Source organism: Hirundo rustica, chromosome 17 (assembly GCF_015227805.2).
Source record: "Hirundo rustica isolate bHirRus1 chromosome 17, bHirRus1.pri.v3, whole genome shotgun sequence".
Lineage (NCBI taxonomy): Eukaryota > Metazoa > Chordata > Aves > Passeriformes > Hirundinidae > Hirundo > Hirundo rustica.
In genome coordinates, this window is record NC_053466.1 from 10,006,088 (window position 1) to 10,020,851 (window position 14,764).

Below are 14,764 nucleotides of genomic sequence, written 5' to 3' on the forward strand. Positions count from 1 at the left end.
CTGTGACTCCAGTACCATGTATTCTTCATGCAGCTCTGGGCACGAGCACAGCCGGACCCCGGGGCTGCTGCTGGAGCTGACAGCTCCCAAACTTGTTCAGCTCTTGCCTCTTTCTCTGCTGCTCGTGGTTCTCTGCAGCTCACCCGCCCGTGATGTGCTGCAGCAGCTCCCTGTTACGGTCAGCAGTGTGACAGGGGCACGGCGATGCCGAGAGGGTTAAAAGAGGGCTTAACACAGAGGAAAGGAAATGCTGCTGTGCCAGAGACCTTGCTGGAGAACCTTATCCAATTAACCTCGGAGGTGGTTGCTCACGGTGCTGTTGTGTGCCAGCAAAGAAGCCAGGAACTGTGTCAGGGGCTTACCCCAACATTGAGGTGGTTTCAGGGTCCTTGCTCCCCTGCGCAGCTCCGAGCCGAGCCGAAGGAAGAGACGGAGTTCTCAGGTTTAGATTTTTCAAGGTTGCATACTTCGTTTATTTTTTCTTATCTTACAATTTTCTCGGAGTCCGACAAGATGTTCGCAGCTGCATGGATTCCTCACGTCTCCCCCCGAGCTGGGCTGTCCTTATCTTTTATACTAATTACTACGTATTTCTTGTTTACTATTTCTTACCAATGTCTATCACTATTACTAAAAAGGTCATCTTTACTTTGACCCAATCCTCACTAACTACTTTGTGCCACGTCAATGCAGCAGAACTGTCTCCAAGGGATGTCTCTCCCCTTGGAAACCCTGACTAGGCTGTGGGGGTATTGCCCATCCGGATGTTTGATTCAAACTGCAGGGACGTCGTTGCACGGCTCCAGGTCCCTTTCCTGCGTCGGCAAAGCCTCCTCAGAACTCCCTCAAAGCGCTTCTTCGACGGATCCAAGCGCCTCAGCTCCTGCAGCCCCGGATCCCTGCGCTCTGTGGGTTTGTGCGGGGAGCTCCAGGCAGGAGGGGGTGGCTGTGGGGCAGCTCTGGCTGGTTCCTCCCGCAGGTGATCCCCTGGCTCTGGCAGGTGTTTCCCGGCAGGGCTGTGGCTGCCGGAGCGCACACCCGCTGCGTGTGAGCATCTCCCGCCCGGCTCTGCTGCGGCCGGGAGCGAAGTCCCTGCTGTGTCCCAGCCCGGGGAGGAGAGCCGTGGCCGCACTCCCCGCACCTGGCCGTGCCCAAAGAGGGCACTGCTGGGCCGCCTTCCTCCCCAGCATCCTCCCTCCCCACAGAGCGCCCTCCCAGCCCTGGGAGCAAGGCTCTCCTCTCCAGAGCTCGATGGAATCACCCAACCTCAAGGATATCTTGGGGGAAAATCATCTTGGCTCATGACAAGGTTTTGTTGGTTTTTTTTTTTCCTTCTGAGGTGTAGCAATTCCATTAAATGAGAAGCTGTCACTGCAATGCCTGTCCTGCCTTCCGACGACCTGCTCTTCGCAGGAGCTTGGGTGAAAAAAACCACGTGCATCAGATGTGCTTCTCCTCCTGTTTACATTTCTTCTTTGCCTTGACTCACCGGCAGGGTTCATCCCACCGCTGAGGGTCCGCTGAGCTCCCCTGGAGCTGTCAGTCCCCAGGCGTGTCCCCTCAGCTCCTCCTTTGCACGCACCCTCGGGTGGCTTCTGCAGGGAAACGCTTCTGATTGAATCCTGCTTGTCCAGGGAGAAAACCAAGGAGAAATAGGTTGGGAAGCCTGTTCTGACAGAGAGCTGTCAGAGAAGGGAATGGCATTCTGAGGCTGCCGCTCTGCTCCGTGGGAGGAAAGGCTTCAAAGAGCAATTAGCCTGCGCTGCCATTTCCAGGGAAACAGCTCGTGGTGCGCCGGACAATGGGCTGCAGGAGGCAGGCGAGTTAAAAGCTCTAATTCTGGGAGGATATATTTAGGTGGGTTTTTTCCTTTCACAGGAAGGTAGGTTAGAAAGGCTCTGACTCCCTTAAATAGACATTCCTTCCATAACCACTCAGAGCTGCGTCAGGGGCACTGGCTGTTCCCTTTGTCACCTTTGCTGGTGACAAACGCCCGGCTGGGCTGTCTGGGAACCTGCCCTGTGTCAGAGCAGAGGGGCTGAAGGAAAAGGTTCTGGGTTCCCTTGGCAGCTGTCACAGGAGGATGTTCTCTGCTGCTGCCCCCCAGCTGTGTTGTTTGTTCTGTTGGCTGGAAAAGAGCAGTGTAAAAGATAATTTAGTCTTGGACAGTGCAGCATGGTGCAAAACTCAGCACCAAGCCAGAACCGTGTTCTCCTGCCACCATCCCTGAATCCCTGAATGTCCCTGATCCCCTCTGGTGCATGTGCTGGGCTGTGGGAGCAGCTGTGGCCCTGCAGAGGGGAGCTCATGGCAATAGGCCAGGTCTCTGTTTCACCAGGAGCTTCTTTTGGGATGCAGAGATGCCTGAGTGAGGAACTGGGGAGCGCAGGAGGAGCAGGGCTGCTCTGTGATGCTGAGAAGCACAAGGAATTCTCTCTCAGGGTGGATTGTCTGGGAGACGTTCTGGTGGTGTTTGGGCTGTCAGCCACTGAGCCACGAGCTGCTGACACCCTTGGCTCTGGTTGGATGTGTTGTGCTTTCCCAGAAATGTGTTTTCTCCATGGGGCTGGGCAGGCTGTGATCCCAGACAAGGAGCTCCCAGGGTGGTGTTTACAGAGGGTGAGAGGAGCTGACAGAAGCTTTTTCCCATCCTTTGCTTTGGCACACCTGGGCCTGCTCATTTCCCCAAATATTGCTGCACTTGGTTAACTTGTGGTGTCCCTGCTCGTGACAGGGGGGTTGGAAGCGGATGATCCTTCAGGTCCCTTCCCAGCCAATCCATTCTGTGTTCCTGTGAACTCCTGGCACTGTTTCTGTCTCCCTGTAGTGCTCCTTCCTCTGAACTCCTTCCACTGACGCTTGTGTCCATTCCCTGCTGCTGTGCTTGGCCTCTTCTGCTCCCTCAGGTGTCTCCAGCTCAGCCATCCTCTCCCACAGCTCTCCTGGCCAGCACAGCTCTTTCCCAAGCTGGGAAGCTTCCCCTGGAGCAGAGCCTGCCCTGTCAGGCTCTGCCCACGTTCCTGGCTGTGGGGGCTCCGTGTTTGTCCCCCAGAGCCGTGGGAAGGGAAGGGAAGGGCAGTGCTGCAGGGGAGGATGAGGTGGGAGCTGTGACCCTGTGACTCAGCTGGCAGCTGTGCACAGGCTTTCTCCAGTGGTCGTGGTGAGGAGCTGCATCCTCTCTGCCTTCCCAGGAGGGCTCAGAGCAGGCTCCTGCACACCTGCCCTCCCTTTTGAAGGGTGGGGAGAGTTTATTGTGGTCATTCACGTGGCTTTTGTGGTGTTTGGTCTGACAAGAATGCTGCTGCCACTGCTGTTGGCTGTTGTTTGCTCCTGTCTGTGCCCCACAAGCATCAGCGAGGCTCTTGGTGCCCTCCAAAACCCCTTTGCCAAACTGCTGCAGGGACAAAGTGAGCTCTGCCCTGGCAGAAAGGAACTTCTGGCACCGGGTCCTGTCCCCATGCTCCTCTTGGCCGTGTCCAGCACGAGTGGTGTTTGTTGGCAGGGATCCCTCCCTGCACTGCTGCCTGCCTCGTGCGTGCTCCTGAGAGGAACCAGCAGCACACGATGGTTTCAGAGACAAATCGGGCTCCCAGGTGTTGGGGCAGAAGTAAAGGATCTGGAAATCTGAGCTTCACCTGCCTGCAACTCATTCTAGGCTTTGCTGGAGCAAGCTGCTTATCAGCTGCTGTGGTGCCCAATTCCCTCTGCGGTGGAACAGAGAGGTGGGAACAGCCCTTGGCAGGTCAACTCTGCTCCTCCTGGGCAAGCAGCAGGGGCTGGGAAAATGCTGGGGCATGGCTCAGCAGCTGCACCCACGGGGCTGGCACTGGGAGGTGGGGCTGACCGAGGCAGGCTGCAGAGCTGGGAGGTGCCGTGGAGCTGTCCCTGTCCCCCATGTCCCTGTCCAGGAGCTGTCCCTGTCCCCCATGTCCCTGTCCAGGAGCTGTCCCTGTCCCCCATGTCCCTGTCCAGGAGCTGTCCCTGTCCCCCATGTCCCTGTCCAGGAGCTGTCCCTGTCCCCCATGTCCCTGAATGAGGGGGGACTGGCAGGGTCCAACCCCAGCCCTGCTCCCTGGGCAGGTCTGGCACTGCTGAAGTGCTTGAGCAGCGTCCAGCTCCGAGCTGCCAGGGGCTGATCCGTCACCAGTGACCCTGCCCAGCCCTGGGGACAGGGTGGCTCGGGGTCCCTTGGCGAGGGGGGCAGCCTCCCCTCGCTCCCTGCCCCGCAGCAGTGCCCAGCCTGCTCGCCCTGCTCGCTTGATCTGTCGGCGCTGGTGGAGGATGAAGTCACAGATGTTTCTAGGCAGTGATAGGATCTCGCCAGCCAGCTCTCCTTTAATAAGATCCCAGGCACTGGAGGTGCCCCACTCCCTTATCTCCCCTCTGCAGATGTGCAGTGCCCCCCTCTCCCTCCAGCCTGGGGGGAAGCAGCTGAATCGCTGCCACAACCCCTTCTCTACCCGTGAATAAAAGGGGAGCTTGGATGCCAGAGGAAGGCACGAACACAGCACTGCCCGAGTTTCTGTGGCTCCCAGGGCTTCCTGGAAGCTGTGTGATGAAAAGGGCATGTTCCTAGCCAGGGAAGTGAGCACCAGAGCATGTCTCCTGTCCAGAGTGGCCATCACGAGCCAAAAATGTGGGAAAGTAGGTAGAAAGAGGGTGTGGACAGCACTTCATCCAGTACAGAGCCTGGAAAATGCAGAAATTGTGAAGCAAAGGGAACAATGGGATGAGAAACTTCAGTGGAATTACCAGCGGTGCAGAGGAGGAATCAATTTTTAGCATATGAAAAAAGAAAAAAGGGGGGAAAGAAAAAAGCTCTCAGCAATGCTCTTGGACTTGGAAAGGCTCAGTGTGTGCTGTTCTCTGCGGAGAAGGGATGATGCCTTCAGCTCATTTGACAGTGACCCTGTGGCAATCTGTCCCCGTTGCTGCCACGGCCCAGGGCAGCAGCCTTTGGGAGCGTGGGGGGCTGGGGGCAGACGGGACCCCCAGCTCCTGCCCGGGGCTGGAGAGGAGCGAGGAGCAGCTCTGGGTGAGCCGTGAGCCCCGGGCTGCTCCCGGGCTGGCTTCCTGGGAAGCGAGGCTGTGCGATGATTGACCTGACAGGAGTCTGAGGGAGGCAGGGAGCCAGCTCAGCTCCCAGCCGGCTCCAGCTGCGGCGCTGATGCCATCAGTGCTTTGATCAGAAAGTCCTGAACGTGGCACCCTGCCGTGGGTGATCCCCACTCCCCAGGCCAGGCTGAGCTGTTGGAACAACACCTGCAGGGCTTGCAAAGCCATTTGGGCTCCGGCCACCGGTGCCAGGAGGTGCCACCCCCTGTGAACCAGAGGAGCCCCTTGTCCCCGGGTCCCTGGGTGCCCTGCAGACCGGCCCACGCCTCCCGGCTGGTGGAATCCCTGTTGCTGTGGTGACTCCCCAGGCTGATGCTCCGGTGCTGTGTCTGCACTGCCAGGTCTCACACGCCCAGCAGAGAGCTGTGTGTGCGCCTCAGGACATCCACGTGCCTCGTCCCAGCTTTCAGAGGTGCTTCAGAATCCCCTCGCAGCGTGAGCGGAACCTGTCCTGAGCTGGTGAAGGGTTTGCTTGGAAGGTCTGCTAAGAAGGTTAAGGAGAGGCCAGCAGCGCTCACCCCACTGCTGAGTTCCACAGCTGAACTCAGCCCCTGAGTCACTCATGAGCCAGCAGTTCAGGGGCAGGGAAGCTGAATTTCTCTTTTCTTCCTTTTTTTTTTTTTTTTTTTTTTTTTTTTTTTTTTTTTTTTAACAATGCTGCACCCAAGGTAGGCTCCAGATTTTGTTCCTCATCCAGCACGTTGCCTGCCTGCAGTCCTTTCCCCTGGAGCATCCCTGAGCCACTCCAGAAGAGTGAGCTCCATCCTCTGGTGCCTGCCATGGCCAGAGCCTGTCTGCAGCTGAGCAGCCTCCGTGCCCATCATCAGTGCCCCAGACGTGGAAGGCTCTGCCTTGCCAGCCAGGACTCGTGCTGGGAAAGTGCTGGCCCAGGCTGTGGGCAAGGAGAGCATCCCTGGAGCTGCTTGGAAACACACTGAGTGAAGATCCATCCAGATGCTCTCATCCCAGCGTGGTGCACGAGTGCTGCAGCACTGCCAACAGCAGCAGAAGTGCTCTGAAAAACCCACGTGAGGGTTCACATAAGGAACAGCAGGAGATGCAGATGTGCTGGGCCTCCAGAGCTGCTCTGTTCGATGCTCAAGCCTCCTCCAGACCAGTCTGTCCCTGTGCTGTGCCTGCCACCAGCCAGCCCTCCCCAGAGGAGGTCCCTGGGGGCTGTGATGGAGCAGAGCTCTGTGCTGAACTCCCTTTGCCAGGATGGCCAGGCAGCTTCTCACAGTCCCCAGAAAGGAAATCCTGGGAGCAGAGTCCCCCCTGTCAGCCGGCTGTATCCATCAGCGTGAGATCCCACTGAGTGTGTTTTGCATAATTTGTTTCCCAGAATGAAGTGTTTTACAAGCGCAGCGTTTAATCACCTTGCAAAAAGGGGATGAAAAACCATCCCCGTGCCTGGGGCTGGGAAATGGCTGGAGAGGAATCTGGAGAAGGGACCGTGTGCTCACCCCACTGCCTTAGCTGGGCTGGAGAGCCCGGTGTGTGCTGGCAGGGAGCCTGCGGCGGGACAGGAGAGCTGGAAACACCAGACGTGGAGATATCTGCAAGGAGCCAAGCCCCAGCACCCTGCCCAGGAGCTGGATCTGCTCCCCAGCCCGCCGTGCCTGCCCTCCCAGGGCCTGACTGGAGGAGGAGGTGATGTGTGTGCACCCCAAACCTCTGCAAGCCAGCTCCATCACAGCTCCTGAAACACAGCTCTTCCCTGGGGGCTGGCACTCCTCCCCTTCTGTTCCTAGCAGAGACACCCCAAAAGTTGGCAACTCGTGGGTGAAAGCCTGGGCAGGCACTGACAAGCTGGACATCAAACCTGGGTCAGCCAGGAGACGTAAATCCCGGCATTTGGGATTAGTGCAGGTAATTTGTTTTAAAGACAGACAAATCCTTTTCCTGGAGGTGCCTGCTTGTCACGGGAGACGTTCCTTGTCCCCAGAAATGTTCCTCCGGTTGAACAGCTCCTGCTCTTTCAAGGGAAATGGACTCTGGAGTTGCTAATCACTGGGCTGGAGGACTTTTTCCCTTAACACTTGTTGGTGATTGCTTCCTCCTCCTCCCTTTTGTGTTTCTGCAACACCCCAGGCTTGGGAAGGACCATCTGCTGATTTGATTAATGGCCCTTTTCTGCAAAAGCAACAGAGACAAATGTCCTCCTGAACATGGCAGAGAGAAATGGAGAAACGGGCTGGCTAATTTTCAGCCATTATTTTGGGACCCAAACTCCTTCCCAGTATCAATTTAGCTATTATTTCAAAAACTAATTAATCTTCACTCAGGCAGCTCCGAGAGACCTCAGTTTAGATAATTAACAGCCTATAGATTATGAAAATTCCTGCTTTTGGATCCCACTGCAGTGCTTGCCTTCAACAACACTCCCGCTATCATCCTGCTTACCAACTCCTTTCATCAATCCATCTCTTTTTTTTGACAATCAAGAGTAAATAATTAGCTATGATGGATTTTGCTTGCTTTCTTGCAGCTCCATTCCTTTTTTTTTTTTTTCCCCCCCCCCTTTCTTTTCCTTAAATGTTCTTCAACCAGGCAATTTTGGTGGTGGTTTTGCAACTAATTACAGCCAAGCAGAGCAAATTGCTGCTGCTCCCTGGAAGGGCTGGGGAAAGGTTGGATTTGGCTTACAGAAAAGCTGAGAGGTAAGGTACGAGAAAGGAGATCCAAGGAAGTTAGGGATGGGATTTTTTTTTTTTTTTTTCCCTTTTTCAGTCTTGCATGATGTAACCTGAACTTAAAACATGAACTGCTGGGCTGGGGCCGGGCTGACCTCCCACCGTGGTCTCTGGCTTGCTGCTGCAGCTCTGATGCTCTTGGACACGCGGTCCCTGTGAGATTTAGCTCAGCTTTCCAGGGTAAGAGCGATCAAATTCCCAGGCATTCCCCTGGAAGTGTGCCACAGGGAGAGGGCTCCGGGTGTGGGAAGGGCGGAGCGGTGCGGCGAGGCTGTGAGCGGGGGATGCTTCTCCCTCACCCTCCTCCCTCACCAGCCAGGGTTTGTCTCTGCAGATCTCGGGTTTAACAAGGCCCTGCCTAGGGAAGGTGGCTAACGATTTCATTTCCAGCGTGCTGTGAATTGGGAGACAGCCTGCACAGCAGTGCCGAGCAGGAACAGCTAATTCCTGTCCCCACTGCCACCGCTGCTGTCCGGGTCCCTAATCGCTGCCTGTCCTGATGGCATTCCGCTGGTGCCGGCTCAGCCGCAGCTCTTGCCTGGCTCTCAGCGGCGGCTGCTGCTCTCTCTGCCTCTCCCCACCTCCGCCAAGTTTATTAATGAAAACCTTATCAGTCTGCGCAGATAATGCCGGGAATAATTAGTACTCAGCGAGCTCTGTCGGGCTCCTCAGCACTCCCACGCCCCTGCCCTCCATCTCCTTCCTATTTGTGCTTTCCCCGGTGCTTGGTGAGAGCTGGGGATGTTTTTGGTTTGGTTGTTTTTTTGAGGGGGCAGGAGGGGTTTAGATCTGCCTCACCCTGTGAGGTTCTCAGTCTCCCTGGCTGCATCCACAATCAAGCCCCTGCTTGAAATTTGTGGCAGTGGGATCGGTGTCTGTGTTCTCCACCCAGGGCCTTAGGCAAAAGCAGTCCCACGGTGGGCTGGAATCAGATGATCCTCTAGGTCCTTTCCAACCCGTTCTGGGATTCTGTGAAAATCACCTGAGTTTTCCTTGCTCAGGGCACAGCCGGTGCACGTGGGGAGCTGCAGCCAGGTGAGCTGGATGGGTTCAGTCCCAAGAGACCTGGCTGGGTTCTGGCTTCCTGCAGGGAAGCAGGGGCCAGCCCCACCTCTGCCTCAGGGACCTGTCCCAGCTCTGCTCGAACTCCTCTTTTTTTTTATTATTGTGTTTATATTCGTTGTTTCTTGGCTCAAATCTTTCAGCCTGATAAAGGATGACAGCGCTCCTCGAGTGCCTGGGATGACATCAATAATTCCGGTGCTGAGAGCGAGATTTACAGTGATATAAATGTCAGGAGTGAGCCCACTTGGTATTAATGGCCTTATTAGTTATGTTGCTGTAAAACACTGATACTCCAGTTGTTAAGCAGCCATGGCTTTGCTCTGCAGCATTAATTCAATAAATTGGGCCTTTTTGATATAAATCTTAAGAGTCTGCTGAGCCCCATTAGAAAATCCTTCATGACGTGTCAGGGATCTTCAAATGGCTTTGGCTGAGGCACACCTGGGAATAAAAAAGCTGCTTGGTGTGCAAGTGTGGGGTGCAGGCACCGAAGTCCGTGCCTGGGTCGCAGCTCAGCATCTCCTGCGGGCTGGGGATGCGGCACAGGCTGTCACACAAGCGCCTGGGGGCAGCCTGGCCCCTGCAGCTCTGGGGGTTTTCAGCCTCCAGCTGCATCTCAGCTGCGTCCCGGAGGTCAGCGCTGGTGTCTCCTGTCAGCCAAAGGCACCGAGAGCAGGTCCCGGAGGAGAGGGGAAAGGAGAGAAGGCTGGGGCTGCGAGGGTGACACCGGAGGGAGGAGATACCCCGGGCACCGCTCTCACCCCGCTCTCTGCCCTCCCCCGCCGCGTCCCTGTCACCGCCTCCGCTCTGCTCGCTGCTGTCACCTCCTCCCGCGCTAATCCCGAGGAGAGCTGACAGCCGGGACACCTCTCCTTGCCTGACCCCTCCTGCCGGGCTGCCAGCCTCCTCCTGGCCCCTGCGAGAGGTGCGGGTGCTGTCCCCATCCCTCTGTCCCTTCCCTGGAGCCGCTGCTCCTGCCAAGGCTCTTGTGTGACTCTGCCAACTTTCCACCAGCGAGATGCGCGGGGAGGGGGGGGAAGCACCGCGATAATTGAAAATAAATGGTGCATCCTATGAAATAAATGTTCTGGTGCAGCCAGCTTGCTGCAGAGGGGCATTTATTTATTTACTTTCTTACTTACTTATGAAGTTAGTTAGTTAGTTAGTTAGTTAGTTAGTTAGTTAGTTAGTTAGTTAGTTAGTTAGTTAGTTAGTTAGTTTTTCTTCCTAGAGTTCAGAGCTGCCTGGGGAAAGGGGACTTGGCAGGAGAGGAATGGCACTCCCAGGCTGGGGGGATTGGGCTGTGCCCTGCAGTGAGGGCCTCTGGAGCGGGATGTGAGCGTCAGGTCGGAGTCCAGAGCAGGAGAGGCATCGTTCTGGGCCATGGCAGAGGTGCCTGGGCTGAGTGCCCACATCAGGATGAGGGAATGGCAGTCCTTTCTCCTCTTGCCACTGCTTGCATGTGAGGATGTCCCAGGTGTGACACAGTGTCCCTCTGTTTAATGTCCATCCTCAGGCCACGGCCGTGCCTCTGCTGAGCCACCTGCCCCAGGACCTGCCTGACCCTGCAGCTCTGAGCCACCAGAATGTGTCCTCCAACCCACCGGTGGATATTTGGGTTGGCCCTCAGTGAGCAGAGCTCTGCTGCTGCCCTGCCTGAGGCTAACACAGGTGAAGTGAACAGCCCCTCTGCCCCAGGTGAGTTTGGTTTGAAATGTTCCTCTGGTGAGGATTGACTCTTGACACAGCTGTTTGTTATGGGAAGAGGCTGCATTTCCCTGGGAGATGCTGGATTTAAGCAGGAACACGAAACTTTCTCCTGCCTCGGATCCCACACATCATTGGCTGACCATGTCGTGGTTCTAATGCCTCGATAAGACTTATCCTGGATTATTATTTAGCTGCTAATTAATCTTGAGAGTGATGTAAAGGCTTTGAACTGCTGTTTGAAGATTTGAGTGGATGGTTTTTGCTCTTGTCAAAGGAGGAGGGATTTGGAGGTGAGATCCCAGCTCTGAATGACATTAAGTTGCTCTGCCCTGACAGGTCGGAACGGCTCCTGACTCCCTCTCCTGCCAGCACCTGCGGGGGCCCTGCAGGACAAGTCCCCTTGGGCATCAGGAGCACAGTGGTGCTTGGGGAGGGATGCCAGCCAGGGTGACACTGCCTGGGCATGGGACACTGCCTGTCCAAAGAGTCAGACACCAACAGGAACCTCTGCGTGAGGTTTGGAGTTCCCAGCCCAGCCCATTTCTTCTCCCACAGGCATTTTCCCTGATACCTCCTGGTGCTGAAGGACAGCTCAGACATCTCATTATTCACTGCTGCTGATGGAGCTCTGGCACCGAGATCCCAATGGCTGCTGCTTCCTCAGCCAGGGATATTTTGCCAATGCTGCTCCCTGAAAACTCCAGCTAAAAACTGGGAAAAAACTCTGTCCCCCTTGGAGGTGTAGCTTGTGGAAGATGCTCCTCCTCTGTTCCATTCCTCTCATTCCTGCCCATGGGGCACACAGTGAGTCGTGCCCTTGCAAACCTGCATCTCTCTAAAACACATTTTTCCTTTCTCCATGCCTGCCAGGATCGAGGGCAGCTCCGTGGCGGGTTGATCTGCTGCTGCATTGACATGGCAAAGGCTGGGGGTGAAAACCCCACAGCCTCCAGACGAGGCCCATAGAGCTTTTAGGATGCAGTTTTCCCAAACTCTGCCCATCACAAAGCAAACAAAGACCCCCAGCCAGGAGGCAGCTGGCTCAGGGGTGAGCATCGATCGCTGGCTGCTGGGTGAGACCCAGGCAGAGCCCCAGCAGGGTCGGGAGGCAGCTCCAGCCCTCCCAGCTTCCAATCACGGGGCTGGGAAGGAAACCCAGCCTGCTTTGGAATCAATCATTTGACAGCTGCTGTCAGCCTTCTGACACCCAGCCCCGCCGGTGAGGACCCCAGCAGGAAGCCTCGTGGATCTCAGCTTGTTTTGGTCTTAATCTGACCCGGTTTTGTGATAATGTCATCATCCATCGCTGCCTGGGGTTGTGGGGAGGGGAGGTTAAACTCCTCCCTCGCACTCCAGCGCTCCCCTGCCACTGCTTTATCTCTGCAGAAGCTGCGTTCGAGTGCAATTCACTTTGTTATTAATTTCTTTTTACACAGAGCCTTTTCAAGTGCCTGGGAGCGGGGCTGGTGTCACGGAGAGGCTGCACAGCCCGGCAGCTGCAGTGCTGGAGTGCCGCTTGAACAGCCAGCTCCTCCAAGGGCAGCAGGCAGAGCTGAGAGCCTGCTCACCCTGCTCACCCTGCACGGTGAAACAGCCCCGTGCAGATGGGTCTGGACTGCAGGATTTCTTCTTCAGCAGGTTTCAGGGCTGGATCAGGGATGGGATTGCCTCACCCTCGCACCCCATGGGGACCTGCTGCACCCTGGGGACAGCTCAGTGACAGAGGCAGATCAGGGCTGGGTGGCCGTGGCCCGTGTGTGTCCCTTCAGCAGGTGATGTGTCTCGGTGAGCCCAGGGCTGGAGGAGCGTCTGCATTGCTGCACTGGCCCTTTCTCAGCTGTGTGGATCCCCCGTGCCTGCAATCCCCAGGGAATCCACCCACACACGGCTGCATTCCCCGCTGGAGAAAAGCTGGTGGAGGGCCAGCAGCCTGGGGGAGCCTGGGAGGGGGTCCTGAGGTACCCCAAAGGTACCACTGTCCCCCCCAGCCCACGCTGCCACGGCTTGTGCTGGCCCTGGGGACTGGCTGTGCTGGGACCATTGGTGTGGGTTTTATGTTCGTTTAATCTGGTAGTGAAACTATATTGCAAAATGTAATAAATGAGCGGTTTAATCAAACCCAGCCAGCCAGCACTGATGGAAACTTGGTGGTGGAAGAAAATACTGCATTTTTGTTTATATCCCCCCCGGGGTAATATCCTGACTCTGGTGGGGGGCTCCTCATGCTTGGGGGCACAGGCTGGACGTGGGGCCACCGCAGTGGGGGGGGCTCCCAGCCACCAGCTCCCAGCCCTATGCCTTGGCCAGGGCTTCCCAGAAGTGGGATCTTCCTCCTGCCACTGTCCTCCACAGCCCCTTTCTCTTCAGGAGGAGGTTCTCACACGGTACCCCCGTTCCAGGAGCTGGTGTGGGGCTCAAGCCCTCCATCCCACATTTCCTGTCGCCCGTGATGGCACCGGGATCTGGTCTTAGGGTGTCTCCAGGTCTTGTCTGCCTAAATCTTAGACACATGGGAAGGTTCAGCATCTCCCCACGCTGGGAACCACCTTGCCAAGGGTGGCAGGGAGGATAAAACCACCAGGTTTGTCTGGCTCTGAATTAGGGGCAAAGCATCCCAACATCCGGCCGGTTGATGTGGCTGGGAAGGAGGAGAGACTCCGCATTTTCCCTGCGCACCAAAGCCCTGGGAAGCCACCGGATCCCGGAGATGCGGGGCCAGCTGCCGCCTCTCTCCAGATGGCTTTTCTCAATGAAGCCTCTCCCAGAAATAGCTGCGCGCTCGGCTCTGCAAATAGCTCCTCTCCTGAGCGCAGGAGGCAGCGCTGCCGGAGCAGCGTCCTCTGTGTCCCTTCCACCCTCCCGAGTGCCTCGGCACTGCCTTCGCTTCCCTGCGCACCTCTGCCTGCAGGGAAATGGGGATGCGCTGGGATCCCCGGCTTCAAGGAGCTGCTCCCTCACATCCCAGAGCCCCACAGCGAGGGAGGGATGGCTGGTGGCTTCCAGGGCAGGGCGGGTGGCCCGGGGGACACAGCACATGGCCCCTGTGCCACGGCATCAGCACCCGCAGCTGCTGTGCTGCCTTATGGCCCTTTTTACACGTTTATTGTGCCACCGTAAAGATGGGGGAATACAATCTTCTCTGTAGGTTTAACCGATTTATTAATAGCCTGTGATGTCAGTAATAGCTCATCCATAAATCTGATCTTAAGAATTTATGGGGCAAATATTCCGGCGCCGTATTAAAGACACAATTCATAAATGCCTGTAAGTACCAGCGGGAGAGAGTTATCCTGGGGGAGGGAAAGGTGGAGAGCCCAGCCCACCACACAGAGCCTACACAATCTTTGAGAGGCATTTTATGTGAGGGACTGTCCCCTCCTGCTGGAGGTGCCCGCGGCCCCCGAGGGTGCCATCCCTGCTCCCCCAGCCCTCTCGCCGGGGTCCCCGCAATCTGCCATCACCTCGTGCCCAGCGCAGGGCGATGGTGTTTACCGCCGAAGTGCGCCGGGTGTAATTGCTAATCAGATACAGGCAATCAATCCACGCTGCCGTGCCTGGGGAGGGGCTGCTTCCCTGCTGAAGGTGACTCCTGCGGGAATTCAGATTTAAAAATAAAGGCGATAGTCATCAGCAGTTCATTAAATTGGCATCAGGCTCATTTGCACTCAGTGAGGGGATGAGGAAGAGGTGGCTCTGCCGCCTCCCCTGCCCTCGCTCTGGGGTGTCCGCAGGAGACGCTTCCATTGGGATGAGGCTCCTGGGAGCCCTCTCTGATTTATTCCTTCTATCCCGGTGTTGCTGCAGTCGTGAGTCAACGGTGCAGTGCATTTAAATGCAGACCACCATTATCCGTCATTAAAAGCTCTGGCAGCACCCGGAGTGCGCGGAGAGAGTCACGGTGCCATCCCGGTGCCATCCCGGTGCCATCCCGGTGCCAGGGACACGCGGCTCCCCCGGCCCCTGCTCCGCAGGGATGCGCGCTGGCCGGGCCGGGTGCCCGCAGTGAGCGAGGGCTCTCCGGGTCAGGGGGGCCGACATCCGATTGTCCCTTCGTGGGGGCCTCAGAAGAGCTGGGAGGGACAGTGCAGGAGAGGGCACGGGGAGGGCACGGGGGTGCCGTGGTGCAGGCAGGGTGCAGGGACAGGATGCTCGAGGGTGGGCTCAGATCCCCGTGCCGGTGG

General features: G+C 56.8%; 1 long non-coding RNA gene across 5 annotated transcripts; it reads left to right on the plus strand.

Moving 5' to 3' along the window:
* The first annotated feature begins 505 nt into the window (after positions 1-505).
* LOC120760586 (uncharacterized) lies at positions 506-12,649 on the plus strand. 5 transcript variants are annotated; one of them, XR_005703412.2, is made up of 4 exons: positions 506-912; positions 10,390-10,571; positions 11,139-11,802; positions 12,020-12,649. It is a non-coding gene; the product is annotated as an uncharacterized LOC120760586 (long non-coding RNA). The 5 variants fall into 5 exon arrangements; XR_005703411.2 differs by having other exon boundaries at positions 11,139-12,649; XR_009208392.1 differs by having other exon boundaries at positions 506-908; positions 11,139-12,649.
* Positions 12,650-14,764: the final 2,115 nt, after the last annotated feature.